This window comes from Anthonomus grandis, chromosome 13 (genome assembly GCF_022605725.1).
Source record: "Anthonomus grandis grandis chromosome 13, icAntGran1.3, whole genome shotgun sequence".
Taxonomy (NCBI): domain Eukaryota; kingdom Metazoa; phylum Arthropoda; class Insecta; order Coleoptera; family Curculionidae; genus Anthonomus; species Anthonomus grandis.
Window position 1 is genome coordinate 6,985,448 of NC_065558.1, and position 17,968 is coordinate 7,003,415.

The 17,968-nt window shown below is 31.0% G+C and overlaps 1 protein-coding gene across 3 annotated transcripts in view; it reads left to right on the forward strand.

The window, feature by feature from the left end:
- LOC126743659 (storkhead-box protein 1) overlaps nucleotides 1–17,968 on the forward strand; it is a 109,720-nt gene that overhangs the window by 27,824 nt on the left and 63,928 nt on the right. Inside the window, exon 2 of one of the 3 annotated variants that reach the window (XM_050450860.1) lies at nucleotides 907–959. The exons of 1 other annotated variant lie outside the window; for it this stretch is intronic. The gene's annotated coding sequence lies outside the window, so the exon portion shown is untranslated. Of the gene's footprint in view, nucleotides 1–906; nucleotides 960–2,386; nucleotides 2,406–17,968 lie in introns of those variants that run through there. One more of the 3 variants, XM_050450862.1, reaches the window with a different exon arrangement.

Genomic DNA, 17,968 nt, shown 5'->3' on the forward strand with positions numbered 1-17,968 from the left:
CCGCAGAGATTTTTTACATCTATCAGATTACACCTTGGATGCCCTCTTATCCTCTGTGAATGAATTGCGGTCACAAGATGTGTTTCTAGATTTTTTTTTAATATGGTAATACTAATGCTAATTCTTCTAACTTCCACCCTATATCCTTGTTGCCAACTCTGTCTAAAAGAAGAATGTGGAAATATCTTCAATTATTTAACCTAATAACCATAACTCAATTTGGAACTGATGGTTGTCACTTTTTCGAGAGAGTCTACTTTATCATGAATAAGGGACATGCTTCGGTGATGGTGTTCTGTAATTTATACAAAGCCTTTGATTGTGTTCATCATGATATACTGCTGTCAAAGCTTGAGTGCTAAGGCTTCCAAGTAACTTCGTTAATACTTCTATAAAAACTACTACTATAGAAATGAAGTGGAAAAAGATTCGGAATAATTAAGTTATTATTCCAGGCAATCATAGTAAATCAAATGCCTGGAATAAAATGTCAATTTAGCTAAAATTCAAAGACCTCAAAATCCTGTACTCATTTTAATAGAAGGCTCAATGATATGGTCAATATCACACTTTTTAAAATCACTTATTTGCATTAAAGACCGTTAAATTATTCATACATTTATCGGGGTTCAGGGTCCATCTCTCATGCATAAACTAAAATTTAAAAAAAATCATCATGGTCTATGTCATTTCGTACATACAAATTTACCTCGACCTTCAGTAATTTAATGCAGTTTCTATGTATTCGTGAAAAATTCCATATGAGACTTAAATAGAATAAGCTATTGATACTTTGAATATCATCTCTTGGTGATGATTAATTTGACCTTAAAAGTTTTGATATTTTTTTTAAATACCCACCATGGACTTAATGGAAATTTTTAGACTCCACGTTTTTTTTTCCAGGGCAGGCTTCTCATCCAGCAGGACAACTAAAGGAGCGATTTCTGCCTAAATAGGTAAGCCCATATATATTTCAATACAAATAGTACGTATTCAAATGTAAACCTTTTTCAATCTTAGTTGTAGCAACCTATAATCAATTTTCTTTGATCTGAGCGGCATAGTCCGAGAGCTTATGTACTCAATACACCACAAGTTGATAGACTCTTACGTGTCAAACTCCCGGTATGTGTCCAAAGACAGAATAAATCTTAAAAGTGAATACATACACATAAGATCATTAAGCCTCCGGTAATTGACGTGCCGGCGGTCCTTCTTTTGCCGGATTGTTGTTCATTAAATACCTTTCTCTTGTTGTATAAAATATATAGTAAGAGAGCTTTTATATGGTAAGCACGTTCACCGACGTCGTCTAATTTTGAAAAGGTTGATCAGAGGGGAAAAATGCCGCGTACACACGCTCTTTTAATGCGACCGTATAGTGAAACCGCACAGAAATGATCGAATTATCTGCTGATAAATCGATGTAGTAGGTTTTCCCGAGAATGACCGTTTTTGGGTCCGCTATTATAGATCTTGATTGGATTCTATGCTATAAGAAATAATTGGGTAAAAAGTAGGTGATTTAATTAGTATGGGAATGCTGAACGGTGCTTCCCATATTAAGAGTAATGTGCCCTGTGGAGGTTATAATCATTTTATTGTTATCTTGGCATCTCAAGCTTATATGGAGATTTTACCATGAAAATTAAACTTTTTCCTTTTTTCTATATAACCATTTCTTTGCTGTGATGAAGCTTCTTGGGACTAACAATCGAAAGCGAGAGACCTAAGATATATACCATCGTCTTATTTTCATATCATACATCACGAAATTAACGGGTTATAAAAGGATATTCGCAAAACTAAGGGAATGAGAGCACGTTGAAAATTGGAAAAGAGGAATTTTTTGACGTCGTTTTTGGGCTCAAAAATGGGACATATAGCATAGAAACTAAGTCAAAACCATTGGAATTTTTCAGATAGTGACCATAGAAGCCAAAAAAAATATTTCGAAGTCTAACTAACTATACCAGCGTCTTGATCTTATCTCAAATACTAAATCTTCAGTAAATCGTGTATTCCTTGCCTTATTTGTCTATTTACATCCAAAAAAAAATCATCATTTCCTTTACTCTCTTTAGCGATAGGGACTGAGAGGTTATTAGATCAAATAACATCTCATTGCCTCACATACTCATACTATACGAAAGAAATTCCCGATAAATAGGGACGCCAATGGTCCTAAGATAATTAGTCACAGATCCACCCTCTCTTTGCACGCTTCCGCACACATTATTGGGATTCAGTGCAGCCTGTCTGGACTCTAGTGCATCCAGATTCGGGTTTCAGTCGTTCGGAGGTTTTCACGCGTGTTAGTAGGTCTTTTGTGAATAGTTAAATTCGGGAATAAACTGGGAAAGTCGTGTAGTTTTTAGAGGAGACAGTTGGGATATTATTAGGTAAATGCAGAGTTGTTTTTGTTACATTGTTTTATACTGTTTAGGCATAAGGGTGAAATATATAGTCTTCGAATGTTCAGTGAAGAAACATTTTATAAGTAGAATCTTAGGTTGTGAAAGAGGATTCAGTAATATTTATTTTTTTCTTTAAACTTAAACGATCTTTTTTATAAGCGTCAATGCTATGTAAACGATGAAAATAAGGGCATAAGTACTTTGATCAGTTGGGACCAGTAGAAATGTTGATTTTGATCAGTGGAAAGTTTTTAAATACAATTCAAGTCCAAAGTTTGTATTCAAGTATATGTTTTACAAGTTTTGAATTTACGATTTTTGGGGTATCATGCTTCAAAGAATCATGATGTGATAAGAGCTCCGTTCTAATTTAAGTATGCCTTAATACATAGCAGTTGGCATAAGCACTCATGCACAATATTTCAAAACTTTGTAGAAATTCAATAGCTTTATCCTAAAAAAACCCAAGTACCAAATTTCAATCAAATCGGGCGAATAGAAAAAAAGTGTTGTTAGTCGTGTGGCCCTAATACTCAATATTTAATTTTTTTTAAAAATCAATAATTATTTACGAAATAAAACCCAAATACCAAATTTCAATCAGATCGGACCAATAGGAACAGAGTTTTGATAGTCACGTGACCTTAAAATTTAATATTTCAAAAAATTAAAATTAAAATTAATGATTGTTTGCTAAATAAACCCTAAATACCAAGTTTTCATCAAATCAAGCAAATAAGAAAAAAGTAAAAAAAAAATATTCTCACGTAAAATAATAAAACATTAAATCCCGATTAGATTTTTGTCTCGCGAAATACTTTGTATGGTCACTGTGTCGCGTGAATATTAGAATAATTAATACACGGTAAATTGTTAAAACGTCAAAGCTTTGCCGCATTATCACGGCTAAAAAAACAAGTTTTGATAAAAGTTATGCATATATTCGGATTGTCCAGAGTCTTTTGAATATTTCCATACATATTCCAGGAAGTTTGAGCTATTTTAAGCATTTTATCAATGAAATTAGGAAGCAAGTCCAAGCCAGTTCATCCACTTTGACGCAATGTTGTCAAAACCGCCTCGTAAAAGACGCCATTAAAATCGGGCATAGACGTCAAAATCGACCATTTTCCAACGATGTTTTAGGGTATAAAAAAAGATGTTTAACTCATGATTTGTACATGGAAAAATAGTAGGAAGCTTTAGGAACACATTAACATCAATGCTGGCTCGATTCCTAACGGTTTTAGTTGTCAAATTTTGATTATAAAAAGGGTGTTTCTTTTTAACGAAAATCGCCGTTTTCGTTGCCATGGAGACGCGGCAGTGGGTTGTACTTGTAAAAATGTTGGAAAAAATAAAATTTCAGTATGTTATAGTAAAATGAATGGCGCATTTGCTAAATTAGTTTTGGTTCATTTACGGCATACAGGGTGCGCACAATTAATTTCCAAAGTGTAAAAATGTTGAAAAATGCAGAATTTAAAAACGGTTTTACTTCGAAGTACGGTTAATATTGGAAAACGTTCTCCTTATTACAGACTACAAACTGTCCATAAGCCATTTGGCTCTAGATGGCGCCACTAAAAAGTTATTAAGAGTAGAAAAAAAAAGTGTGATAAAGGGTATTTTCAACTGAACAGTGCTCACCCTGTATAAATGATAGCGTTATACTTGATCGGCCGTTTTATTCGGAAAGGATGCAGGTTTAATTAACCCAAACGAATTTTTTTAGAATTTAGCACCATCAAAATTTTACACAGAAAAAAACTAGAAAAATGCTGTCTGTGACCCACTATTTCCGCAAAGGTACCGTTAAATCGTCAGAGGGGCTAGAATATCACACATTTCTGAATCTTTAAACATCAAAAAAAAATACTTCCCGTATTCTAAGAATAACCAAAAACTAGACAGATAAGCTGCAGGTGAACTCTAATCGACCCGTTAAATTTCATAACATTCAAAGAACCATTGCGACTTCTATCGAATTGTTTTGACTGAAAGCGACGCAAAAACATTTTTTTACTTTAAAGGCGTCCTAGTCCTAAATAAAAAAACAAATCAAAATTTGTAAATAACCTGCTTGTAGCCCCATAATTCTAGATTTTAACAAAGTAAACATTGTTTCTCTACCCCAAACACAACCAAAGTTACAAGCATTTTTGTCTGACGGGTCCGAATTTTGTGCGAATACTCCCCAGCGGGACAGACCCTCGAGAGAAAAAAATTTTTTTAGCGAAACATAATCTGTCCCCGGTACACACAAACCGCAATCGCGAATTGTAAAATACGATCAAGGACGCGGATTTAGCGGCTTTAATAGAGAGAAATTATTACCTAAGAGAAAATACTGGCGATTGTCGAACTCATTTCAGATTTATTACATTTGATAAAAATTGAATTGCAGTAACGGTGCGTTTAGGAAATAAACGTGAATTGTGAAATGAATTATTTGAATGTCGCGGCATTCTCGTCTAATTGGATCATATTTAAGCTTTTTTTTTATAGATTGAATAAAGAAGATGAGGGAGTTTGATGGAAGAATTACCGAAGTGCATAAGAAGGTTTTAAAGGAAAACCCAAAAATTGCTTATCAAATTTAGTTATCTTTTCTACGTATTCTAGGCATTTCAGCTTACTATTATATATCTTCCAAATTCCCAAGCCAATGATTTTGTCCATTAGATGTCAAATAGACTTTATTCTATTATAGTCCAATCATTTTAGATCTTCTCAATTTGTTTTAAACTATTCAGCTTTTTTAAGGAATTTTTTAATGTCGTACAGGAATTTGAGGTTATTTTTCCTGTTTCCCAGACCAGAAATCTTGAAATAATTGTTTGAAGATATACGTTCCAATGCCTGGAAAATATAAAAATGTACTCATAATAATTTACTCGTGGATCAACTTAATCAAAATCTAAAAATGACGCTAAATGCCTGGAATGAAAGAAAAACATTTTTTGAGAAATTCTTTTCAGTGCCTGGAAGATACAAAGATTCATTTAAGAAAATAAATAATAAAAAACAATTAAAACATAATTTTCTTACCGGTTTTCTTTTATTCCAAGCATTTTGGGATTTCAATTTTCATTACATTTTCCAGGCATTTGGAACAAATTTGTCCATTAATGGCATTTGATTGTTTTTTTATATATTTCAGAGATTTTAAACAGTTTTTTTCATGTTTTCAACGTTCTAAACCCAACGTTTTCAAATAAATTTTTCATTTATTCCATGCAAATTCAAGGGATTTCCAAATAGTCGTTTATATCTTTCAAACTTCTGGGGTAGTTTTTCGATTGCTTTTTATACACTTAAGGTAATTTTAATTATTTCCCATGAGTTTGTAATAATTTTTCATGTTATGAGACCCAAAACCTTAAAATGAAATGAACGTCCTTGAAGATATTGAAAACGAATTCAAATGCTTTGAAAACATACAAATTAGGTGAGATCTCTGAAATAAAATGATAAATTATTTAAAATACCCTACAAATTTGTCTAGAACAAAATTTAAAAAATGTCACGTACACTTAATTCAAATCTTTTTAATTAAAAAATCACGAAGCAGATATAAGAATGACAGTAAAGAATGACCGAAAATAAATTTAAAAAATAAAAATAATCAAAACATAATTTATTTCCTCGGTTTTTGACGTTAGTGTCCTTCAGGTAATAAATGTTTTTTTTTATTCCAAGCATTTTAGGCATCTAATTTTCCAGGCTTATGGAGCACTTTTTTATGTTTTTCTGAAATTTGTCGAAATTAGATTTAAAAAAAAATAATTGGGACATACCAAAAAGCTCTTCTAGATGTTTGAATGTTAAAAGGGAGGCAAGAAGGACCACATAAAGATTTTAAAGAATAACGTTTAGATAGGAAAAATTCTGAACCCGATGTTTTCCAAGTATTGGAAATATCTGGAGCCTTAAACACATGGAAAATCATCTCACATACGAAAAAATCTGCTTGACTGTCTGGAAAATTTAAAAAATTACCCTTAGAACTTTAAAATTAATTAGAAAATTAAAATTGGTCCAGAAGCTTAAAACAAACAAAAAAATAATTTTTACTGCTTGGAGAAGTCCAAAAATTACTCGAATAACTTTAAAAAAAATATTAGTCAAAGAGCTAGAGCAGAAGACTATGGAAAATAGTCTCAACTGCCTGGAAAAAATTAAAAATTAGTCCAGGAACTTTAAAAACAAGGAAAATCATATTAACTGTCTGGAAAAATAAAAAATAGTGCAGAAGCCTAAAACACATAAAAAATCCTTAATAACATGAAAAAAAATTAAAATTAGTCGAGGAGCTTGAAATTTATGCCCGGGAAAAATTAATTAAAAAATTTAAAACACGTGAAAAATCATCTCAACCGTCTAAAAAAAATTAGTTCAGGAGCTTGAAACACATCAAACATTATTTATGTGTTTTTTTGGCATAGTTTTTATGTACTATACTTTTTAATGTAGTACAGAAATTTGAGGTTATTTTTCCTGTTTCCCAGACCACAAATCTTAAAATAATTGTTTGAAGATATAATAATTACTTTCCGATGCCTGGAAAATATAAAAATGTACTCATAATAATTTACTCATGGATCAATTTAATCGAGATCTAAAAATGACGGTAAATGCCTAGAATGAAAGAAAAAAATGTTTAGAGAAATTCTTTCCAATGCCTGAAAGATACAATTAAGTGCCTTTAAGAAAATAAATAATAAAACACAATTAAGACATAATTTCTTACCGGTTTTCTTTTATTCCAAACACTTTAGGATTTCAATTTTCAAGACATTTTTCAGGCATTTGGAGTAAATTTGTTTTATGTTTTCAACGTTCTAAAGCCCATGTTGTTGTTCTCCAGGTATTAAATAATTTTTTCTTTTATTCCATGCAAAATCAAGAGATTTGCAAATAGTTGTTTATATCTTTTTTCAAACTTCTGGGGTAGTTTTTCGATTGCCTTTTATACACTTAGGGTAATTTTAATTATTTTCCAGGAATTTGAAATAATTTTTCATGCTATGAGACCAAAAACCTGGAAATGAAATAAACTTCCTAGAAGGTATTAAATGTTAAATTAATATAATGAGAAATTATTTAAAATACCCTAAAAATTTGTCTCGAACAAAATTTTAAAAAATTTCACTTACTCTTAATTCAAATCTTTTTAATTAAAAAATCACCAATAAGAAGGACAGTAAAGAATCGCCGAAAATAAATTAAAAAAAAAAAATTAAAACATAAGTGTCCTTCAGGTATTCCATGTTTTTTTTATTACAAGCATTTTAGGCCTTTTATTTTTCAGATTTTCCAGACTTACAAAGCGGTTTTTTCATGTCTTTCCGGAATTTATTAAAACTAGATTAAAAAACAACATAATTGGGACATACCAAAAAGTTCTTCTAGATGTTTGAACGTTAAAAGGCGGCAAGGAAGATGGCATAAAGATTTTAGAGAATAACCTTGAGATAGGAAAAATTCTGAACCCGATGTTCTCCAAGTATTGGAAGTCTCTGGAGCCCTAAACACATGGAAAATCATCTCACATAAGAAGAAATCTGCTTGACTGTCTGGAAAATTTAAAAAATTACCCTTAGAACTTACAAGAAAATTAAAATTGGTCCAGAAGCTTAAAACAAACAAAAAAATAATTTTTACTGCTTGGAGAAGTCCAAAAATTATTTGAATAATTAAAAAAAAAATATTAGTCAAGGAGCTAGAGCAAAAGACTATAGAAAATAGTCTCAACTGCCTGGAAAAAATAAAATATTAATCCAGGAACTTTGTCCAAAAGCTTATAACACATCAAAGATTCCTAATAACTTGAAAAAAAATTAAAATTATTCGAGGAGCTTGGTATTTATGCCTGGAAAAAATAAATTAATTAATTAAAAAATTTAAAACACGTGAAAAATCATCTCAATCGTCTAAAAAATTAGTCCTGGAGCTTCGAACACATCAAACATTATTTATGTGTTTTTTTTTTGGCATAGTTTATCAGATGAAAAAACATAGCAATTTTTCATGATTCTTTTGACTGAGTGAAAGATGTAGCAATAAAAATTGACCTATTTACAGGTATTGAAAAAAAAAAATATTTCAGGAACTTAAAATACATGAAAAATCATATCAACTGTCTGAAAAATTGAAAATAGTTCAGAAAGTTAAAACATAAAAAATCCCTAATAACTTGAAAAAAAATTAAAATTAGTCGAGGAGCTTGAAATGTATGCCCGGAAAAAATAAATTAATTAATTCAAAAATTTAAAACACGTGAAAAATCATCTCAATCGTCTAAAAAAAATTAGTCCAGGAGCTTGAAACACATCAAACACCATTTATGTGTTTTTTTGGAATAGCTTTTATGTACTATACTTTTTAATGTAGTACAGAAATTTGAGGTTATTTTTCCTGTTTCCCAGACCACAAATCTTAAAATAATTGTTTGAAGATATATAATAATTATTACGTTCCAATGCCTGGAAAATATAAAAATGTACTCATAATAATTTACTCATGGATCAATTTAATCGAGATCTAAAAATTCTTTCCAATGCCTGAAAGATTCGCTGAAACTAGTGTCTAATTAAATTATTCAAGGAACTTGTATGCAAAATTTCAAAATTCGATTTTGGCTGTTTTTTGAGTTATAGGCCTCTGGTGGCATTTTTTTCTTAAAAAAATTATTTTTTGTCAATATTCTTGTGCCATTTTTTAAAAAACGCTGAAATATGTGTGTAATCAAATTGTTTAAGGAATATGTGTACAAAATTTCAAGCATGTATTTGCTCAAAAATTATCAAAATAGGTCTGATGTCAAATTATTCAGAGAATATGCACACAAAATTTCAACTTTGTATTTTGAGTAGTTTTGGAGGTATAGGCATTTTTTGGGGAAAAATCCATTTTTCTTCAATAATCAAATTGACTTATTTTTAACATATTTCCTGCTACTTTATCTAAATTTTATGGTTTTTTTAATGGATACTTAAGTTTTAATAAAAGAGTTAATTTTAAAACGTTAATAAAGATTCCTTTAAATGCCTAAAAAAACATAATTTTCTATTTTTTTATAAAAGGCAAAAAACACAAAATCTACACCATCACATATCATATGTTAGGTGTTTTGTCTATGTTATGGTCTGATGATGCTCTAGTCGAGCGAAACATGTAACCTTTGTCATTTTATTAAATGTTTCTGCGATGCTGTAGATTTTGTGTTTTTTGCCTTTTATAAAAGCGCATGACCAGCATCTTTGGGATAATGGATGAATTTTTCGAGTTAAATAATTTATTATCGGTTTTCTTTTTAATTCAAGCATTTTAGGATTCCAATTTTCTACATTTTCCAGGCATTTGGAGCAAATTTGTCCATTAATTATATCGAATAATTTATATATTCCAGAGAACAGTTTTTTTCAACTGTTCCAATGTTTTTAAATTAAATTTTTCTTTTATTCCATGCAAATTCAAGGGATTTCCAAATATTCCAAGAATTACTCGAATAACTTAAAAAAAATTAGTCTAGGAGCTAGAAGACTAGAGAAAGATTGTCTGGTCTCAATTATTGCCTGGAAAAAATACAAATCAACTGTCTAGGAAAATACAAAATAATTCAGAAGCTTAAAACACAAAAAATCCCTAATAACTTGAAAAAGATTAAAATTAGCCGAGGAGCTTGAAATTTATGCCTGGAAAAAAAAATAATTCAAAAAATTAAAACACGTGAAAAATCATCTCAATCGTCTAAAAAAAATTAGTCCAGGAGCTTGAAACACATCATCATTAAATAGATAAGAGTGACAGAGAAGAAAAGCAGAAAATAAATAAGAAACAATTGAAACATATTTTTTTCCCGGTTTTTTGACGTGTGTTCCTTAAGTATTTTAGGCTTTCAATTTTCTATATTTTCTAATAGTGTCAAAATTTCTGGAAGATATAAATAATTATTTCAAATCGTTGGGAAACACAACTATTCCTTAATTCCTTAAGTGCTTGGAACAAAATTAAAGAAATATCACTCACCGTTAATTGATGAGAGTGACAGAAAATAAATTTAAAATAAAAAAACAATTTAGGTATTTCAGGCATTTCATTTTCCAGACATTAGTAATCAAATTGATCCATTTAAAAAATAGATTTTAAGTAGGTAAAATTTACTACAGTTAAAATCGAGTATTTATGTCGTATGTGTGGGAGAGTACCACGTAATGAAACGACTCATGTTACAGACAAAGAGAAACAATCGATTCTTATTGGATACAAGAAGGAAAAAAGCATGGATAGATGCACGACGAATGACGCACAAAGTTTCTGTAATCATTCCTTCATAAAGAATATCCATGAAATCTATCAATGAGATACAACTCTTACCCCAGCTTTATTTAGAGTTTAGTAATGATATGTGATTCAAAGTATCAAAATGAATCTAAAATTAAGTCAAGATTTTTTGCTTCTTTAACAAAAGGAACAACGCTATTTTTAATAAGAAAATTTCAAATTATTACCAAACAAAAATATCAGGATTTATTGAGGTTTAAATTTAAGTTATGGCTTGGCGCATATTTATTTAATTGCACATTGCTGTAAATCCCAAAACAAGAATATTCCCAAAATGTAACCTCATGGTGTTCCAGTTCCAGTGGATTTCCTACAAAAAATTCAAGTTTATCAAATTCCGATGAAACTAATGATATCTACAATTTAGCAGTAACAATTTTCACCTTCAATCAATAACCACACCAAAATCACCATCAACTAGAATTGAATGTTTTTCTGTCACAAAAATTCCTTAAGACCATTTTACTATCTAGACACCAATAAAGAGAAAAAATAAGTTCTAAGCTCACTGGAGAAGGTCTGATGAAGTAATATTTAGAATATCCACAATGTAGCATCTAATATTCATAACTGAAACAGAAAACACCCAGCAGATGAAGTAATGTGAAAATATTCTTTATTATACATACTTTAAAGTGAATATTTTTAGCCTTTGTAGTAATCATATTAATAAAATTATTATCTAAATGTCGCAATCTTCATCGGGTTTCATGGTACATAAAAGCACATTGCGACACACACACACATGGAAAAATCTCGTCTAATTGGGCCCCATTCAAGCTTTTAAAGAAGTTAATCATGCTCACTTTTACTACTTAGAACGCTTATACAGTTAAATTATCTTCATATACAATGCACGTGCCTCTCTTCAGTTCAGTTTTTAATGAGACACGTTATGTGAGAATGTTTGCCTTTAATGTTTTGTTCATTTTTTGTTAATAAGTTGGGAAAGAGCGACGTAATAGGCTTGTGTTTCACTTTAATATTTGCCTAATTTTATGATAAATTTAAGTATTATTTATGCCTAATTAACTTTCTCTATCCGGATCATTTATAGCAATGGAAGATCTAGAATTAAAGCTTTAAGAAGAAGACGAATGGAAATATTAACTTAGCTCCAAATAAGCACATTTTAACGTAATCTTTTTAATAATCTAATTTTTTTTTTATTAAGTTAGCCAATACCGAGTTCCTGTATCACCAAAACGACTTTCATTCGAAAAATTTTATTGTTAAAGCTTAGCCAAGTGTCACATACGCCTAGATTGCACCTTGTTAAGTACATTTTTTTTTATTGCGAAATTACGAGGTGCCTAGGAGCGAGCGGTCTTTTAAATCAGATAATGAATTTTCGGTGTTCAATGGGTATTATGTCACAACAGTACCAAAAAAGTTTCAATGAAATCTTTAGTTCCTTTTAGTCTTATTTGGTGCTAATTCTCTCTTTTACTTCGTATTTTGTGAGAATCAATTTAAGGTTCTCATTTTAATAAGGAACATTTTGTGAAATCTCTTTGATACCTAAAAATATAACCTGAAATGTCTGGAATTCACAAGAGTTACCAATAATTTGTCATATCTAATAATGCCTTTCGAGGATTCGAAATTAATCAATGTTCCCAGGCATTTGATAAGTTCCATTTTTTTTAAATATTTATTGTAATATCAATGAGTAACTGAAAGTATTCCGGTCATCCTTCACTAAATTTATTTCAAAACTATCAATCCAACATGTTTCGGATCCAATTTCTTTGACCTAACCCCTTTATCGTTAACCCTGATGATGAACATATTCTATGCCCCAAACATGTTGTATTGATGGTTTTTAAATAAATTTAGTGTAGGATGACCGGAATACTTTCAGTTACTCATTGAACTATTAACTCGCTTATAACTGCAAGATTGGACGACTTCTTCAACTTATTATTATATGCTTCCAGAAATTTCAGTTCCTTTCCTTCTGGTCTCAAGACATGGAAAAGAGGAAGACTATTAAAATCCTGAAAGATATTTTCTGGAAGACATAGAAATGCTATCACTCTCTTCTTCTATCACTATCACCTTATTTTAATTGTTTTTCATAAAATTTTTCCTTTTTTCCTTTTTCACTCTCATCTGTGTCATGATTTTTTGAAATCCCTTAAATTTGCCTCGAATAAAATAGTTTTCATTATCATATCTCTCACTCTACCTCAGGACTCATGAATAATTGCAATAAAATTATGCTTTTTCATTGTAATTTGGTAAATTATATCAGAAAAGCACATAAATGATTTTTTTTTCGCTATTAAAGTCTCAACAGTGCAATGGCCTTGAAAAGTTAAAATAACTAAGAAACGTTCAATTCTAGTTAATGGTAATCACAAAACTGTGACATCAACTGCCTGGAAGAACATTTTTGTTACTTCCAGGCAGTTGATATCTTCAAGTAGTTAGAAAGCTATGACTTCAAGTGCTTGGAAGTTAAAATTAGCTAACTTAAAAAAAAAATCAGTTACTTTCACACAATTGAAGTCTTTTCAGAATGAGAAGAATTCTGTCTGGAAGCTTGAATAAACTTGTTGTTCTGAAAAAGGCTCTGATGAGCTTGGATCATCTATGAATCTGGATAATAATTTGATTGTTATCGTTTGAAATAGCTTCTGGAACTCCAGGTCAATTCTAAAAGCTTTCGTCTATTGAAAACCCTTTTCTAGTTTTCTGAATTTCAATTAAGAATTTTAAGCTCTATTGTGAATATGCTAAGCATCACTAATGCCAACTTCACCAGACTTTCTCCAGTGAGCTTCTGAGAACTTCTTCTCTTCATTAGAGTCTCAAGTGGCGACTATTTCTTTCGACACACATTCGAAGCTGATTTCTGAAAGTTTCCATTACTCGAGCAGTAATTTGAGGCGATATTCCTGTAATTTCTTGGCGTATTGCTGCTTCCAATTCGTCAATGGTTCGGGGATGATGTTGAAAAACCTTCTCTTTCAGGTAGCCCCAAAGGAAAAAGTCGCATGGAGCAAGATCGGGTGAACGCGCAGGCCACCCAACGTCTTCACGTAACGAGATTACGCGTCCTGGAAACATTTCCCTTAATAGGTCCATTGTCCTTCTCGCCGTATGAGCTGTAGCCCTATCCTGTTGAAACCGCACATCCGGATGTTCAAGTTCCCTAAGTTTTGGTTCCAAAAAATTACGTAGCATGTCGACAAATCGATCAGCAGTTACGGTAACCGTTACCATTCCTTCTTCAAAAAAATAGGACCAACAGCACACCAAACGGTAACATGTTGGCTGTGAAGTGGCTTTTCATGAAGCTGCCGCGGTTTTTCTGGTGCCCAGTAGCGAACATTCTGCTTGTTCACACAGCCAGACAAATGGAAATGAGCCTCGTCACTCGTTATTAAAAGCGCATTTTGTGGGACGTTTTGAAGAATATCATTGGAACATTCTCGGCGATTTTCCCAGTCCCGTTCAACTAAGTTCTTGCACGATTATCATTTTGTATGGGTGGAACTTCACATCGGTGTGCAAAATTCTTCTCACAGAACGACCTGACAAACGCAAAGCAGAGGCATGTTTAACAGCTGAACGTCTAGGAGATCGTTCAACTGCTTCTTTTACAGCTGCAATGTTTTCAGGTGTCCGAACACTTTCCGGGTCTTCCAGTTGATTTTATTTTTAAGGCTGAACCTGTAGCTCTAAAATTTGAAACCCACAACTAACTAACTGAGCTAAGCTGGCTCCCTCTTTAGTGATTCGGGCTCAGTGACGGCGCAAAATGTGGGAGATCATTTTGCCGGACCCTGTATTTTAATTGCATTTGATGAGCTCATATATAGGCATTGCATTTTTTTTTGTATATTCCAGAAGTATTTCCAGGCTTTTGGTTTCATGACATGGAAAACAGAAAAATTTATTACAAATGTCTGGGAGATATTAAAAATTACGTAAAATTCCTGGAAGATATGAAAAAAACTACTCCAAAAGTTTAGAAAATATGAGAAAATGTATACCTGAAGCACACTAACGTCAAAAAAAGAGAAAAAATTATTTTTTTACTGTTTTGCATTTAGATTTTTCTTTTTTTCTCTATCACTCTCATCTGTTTGATGATTTTTTAAAATCCCTTAAATTTGCCTCACATAAAATATTTGTTTTTATTATCTGGATGATTTTCTTATTAAAGTTATTCAAATCTCAGCAGTGCCTTGAGGAGTTAAAGTAACTAAGAAACATTCAATTCTAGTTGATGGTGATCACAAAACTGTAACATCAACAACCTGGAAGTAACAGAAATGTTCTTCCAGGCAGTTGATATCTTCAAGTAATTAAAAAACTATTACTTTAACTGCCTGGAAGCTAAAATTATGGAAGATCCATCCCAAGACACCAAACATCATTAAACTCCGGAAGATGCCCATGTATGCATATGTATGTTGTTGTGTATAGGATTATTTTTGTTAGGAAGAAGTTGACACTTGCTAGTTTTTTATTTAATAATAATATATGCGGTTTAAAACAGAGCCTTTTATTTAATATAATGCCTAAAAATTCAAATTAAATAAAGATTGTACATAAAAAATTACATTTTTTTTATTACAAGAATTTACACAATGCTAAGAGTAATGCGGTTATAAAAATAACCGATAACATATACACGAGCTAGCGCGCATGTGCTGCTCAGACCGTTAAAACATACTAACCTAATTACAACTAAAACAAGAATAAAGTCTTTCGCAATTATAATTATTTAGAAAATAAGTTATTAAACCCTAAAAACATATAAAAGCTAAAAACAAAAAAAATATAGGGTAATAATTAACTATATCAATTACATTAATATAGGTACCATTTGTGCAATAGGCAGACAGGAGGAAGGGCAGCAAAAAACACGAGCTGGGGCTGGAAAACCAGGGCAACACGACGCAAAAATGAATAGGTATTCCAAAATGAACCGTTTAAAATTTTATTTGTATGCCTGTAGGATCAAAAAGACCAGTGTTGATTTAAAAAGTGAGAACTCAAAAATAATATGGTTGCAATTAAATAAAAATAATTAAATTGCATTTTTAATAAAAATTTGGTGGTGTGAATTTGTTAAAATGCCTATGTTAAATGAGAATTAAGAAGAATTTCTTTAACATATGCAATAAATTTGTATATGTTACTTGTTCCACATATGAACGCCTACATAATGGAATGATTTTTTAAAACCTGATGTTCGATGAAATGGAATTCTAATCAACTTTGGATTTCTTACATTGTGTATATAATCATGGTGAAAAAATAAGTCCCTTAAATATGGCGGCTGACCTGATTTAATCATTTTGTAAATTAAATTATACATATGATACGTCCTTCTATTTCTCATATTAAATATAAAATGTGAATTTAGATAAGGAGTAATGTGGTCCCTATACGATATATTAAAGGCAAAACGCATACAACTATTTTGCAGTTTTTGCACCGTCCTTAACAGAGATACTGTTAGTGAGTCACCATGCACAATGTCTACATAATCCACCAAAGACAGTACAAGCGAATTGCAAAGCAAAAAAAAAAATTTGTTTCGTTTACATTACTTAAGGGTAAAGAATTTGAGTCAAACCAATTTTTCACTCGATGCTTTGTTGTGAGTCAAAATGCATGCATTTTCCAGACTCTAGACAAAATCGAAAATCGTTTGAATAAATTTAAACTTCTTCTCGTCATTAGAGACTCAATAGTGAAACGATCTTGAGTTCATGTAACCAAAAAACGTCAATTGTATTTGGTGAGCTCATATTTTAATTCTAATCTAATTGGTTGTATTTAACTGAGACAGTTTAACTTAAAAAGAGGCTCATTAAGTTAACCACACTAATTATGGCGGAATAAGAACCGAAATGAAATCGGCGGTCGATTTCAAAACGTCTCTTGGTGCATACTCGTACACAAGTCGTGCCGTCGCTTTGCTCCACTTTCCGCCACAAATTACCTTTAAAAACACAACCGTAATTAAATCAGATATGATGACTTCCACAACTAAATCGCATTATATTCCTCGCGCTTTAGATGGAGAGAAATCCGGACCGCGGGTCTCGACCTTTTGACTCGTCGGCAGTTCAGGTTTCTAACTTTTATCATTTTTCTTTTAATAATAATAAAGTTCTTTATAGCCTACTTCCCGATAAATAATAATAATAATAATAGCATAAGAAATTTAAATGTCAAAGAAGATTGCCTCTTGCTGATTTTGGATTTTGTTCTTATTGTTGCGTTACTATTTTGTTTTGAACAATTAAAGAAAAAATGTGCCGGGAACAATGAAAAGATAAAAACGTGTTGCCTTAGCACGAACTTAAAGGTTAAACATGTTTTTTTGCAATTATGACGCTTTTATTTAAAAACAAAAGTGCGTGATTAATTTATTTGGCACAAAAAAGTCATCGAAAGTATTTTCAAATCAAAAAATTTTATTATCTGTATCCAGGCTTAAGTGGTTCTAGTAAATTCCATATAGGCGTTCTATAACTATTTGTTCGTTATACAGTGCAGGACGATGTATACAAATAACATACATTAAGTCCATCTTACAATTACTAAGTGATCAAAAGTTACTAGATATTTAAATTCATAAATAGGCTTCAATTACAGCAAAATAAACTGTGGTAAATACACACCAATTGAATCTATGCTTTTTACATTAAATTGGTTATTGGTGAGAAAAAATATTGAAAAGGCAAAATTAACTATTTAGCGACGTTTTTGGAAAAAAGAAAAAATTTCTATCAAAACAATATTCGGTTAAAGCAGAACTACAATATTCAACATGTTAAAGCCACTGCTTTTCAAAAATCACTGTTTTTTTTATGGAATTCGCCTGTTTAATAGATTACCAGTAAATATTAAAGAAGCAACATCACTGAATATGTTTATTAGTATTATTATTATATTTATTATTATTATTATTAATTCAACTTGTTTAATTGCACCTCTATGCTGCACTTCTTTTCTACGGAAAGATTTTAACAAAATATAGTTTTCAAAAAATACTATTTCATTTATCTTTCACTGTTGCAAGAATTAAATCAAAAAAATTGCAAGAATTTAAAGAATAAATAGATCAATGTTTCAAAAGAAAAAAATAAAAAAAAAAAAAAAAAATATTTTGTACAAAAAATTTGCTACTTTTGCAAAAATTGTCCATGACTTTTTTATTTTTAAAT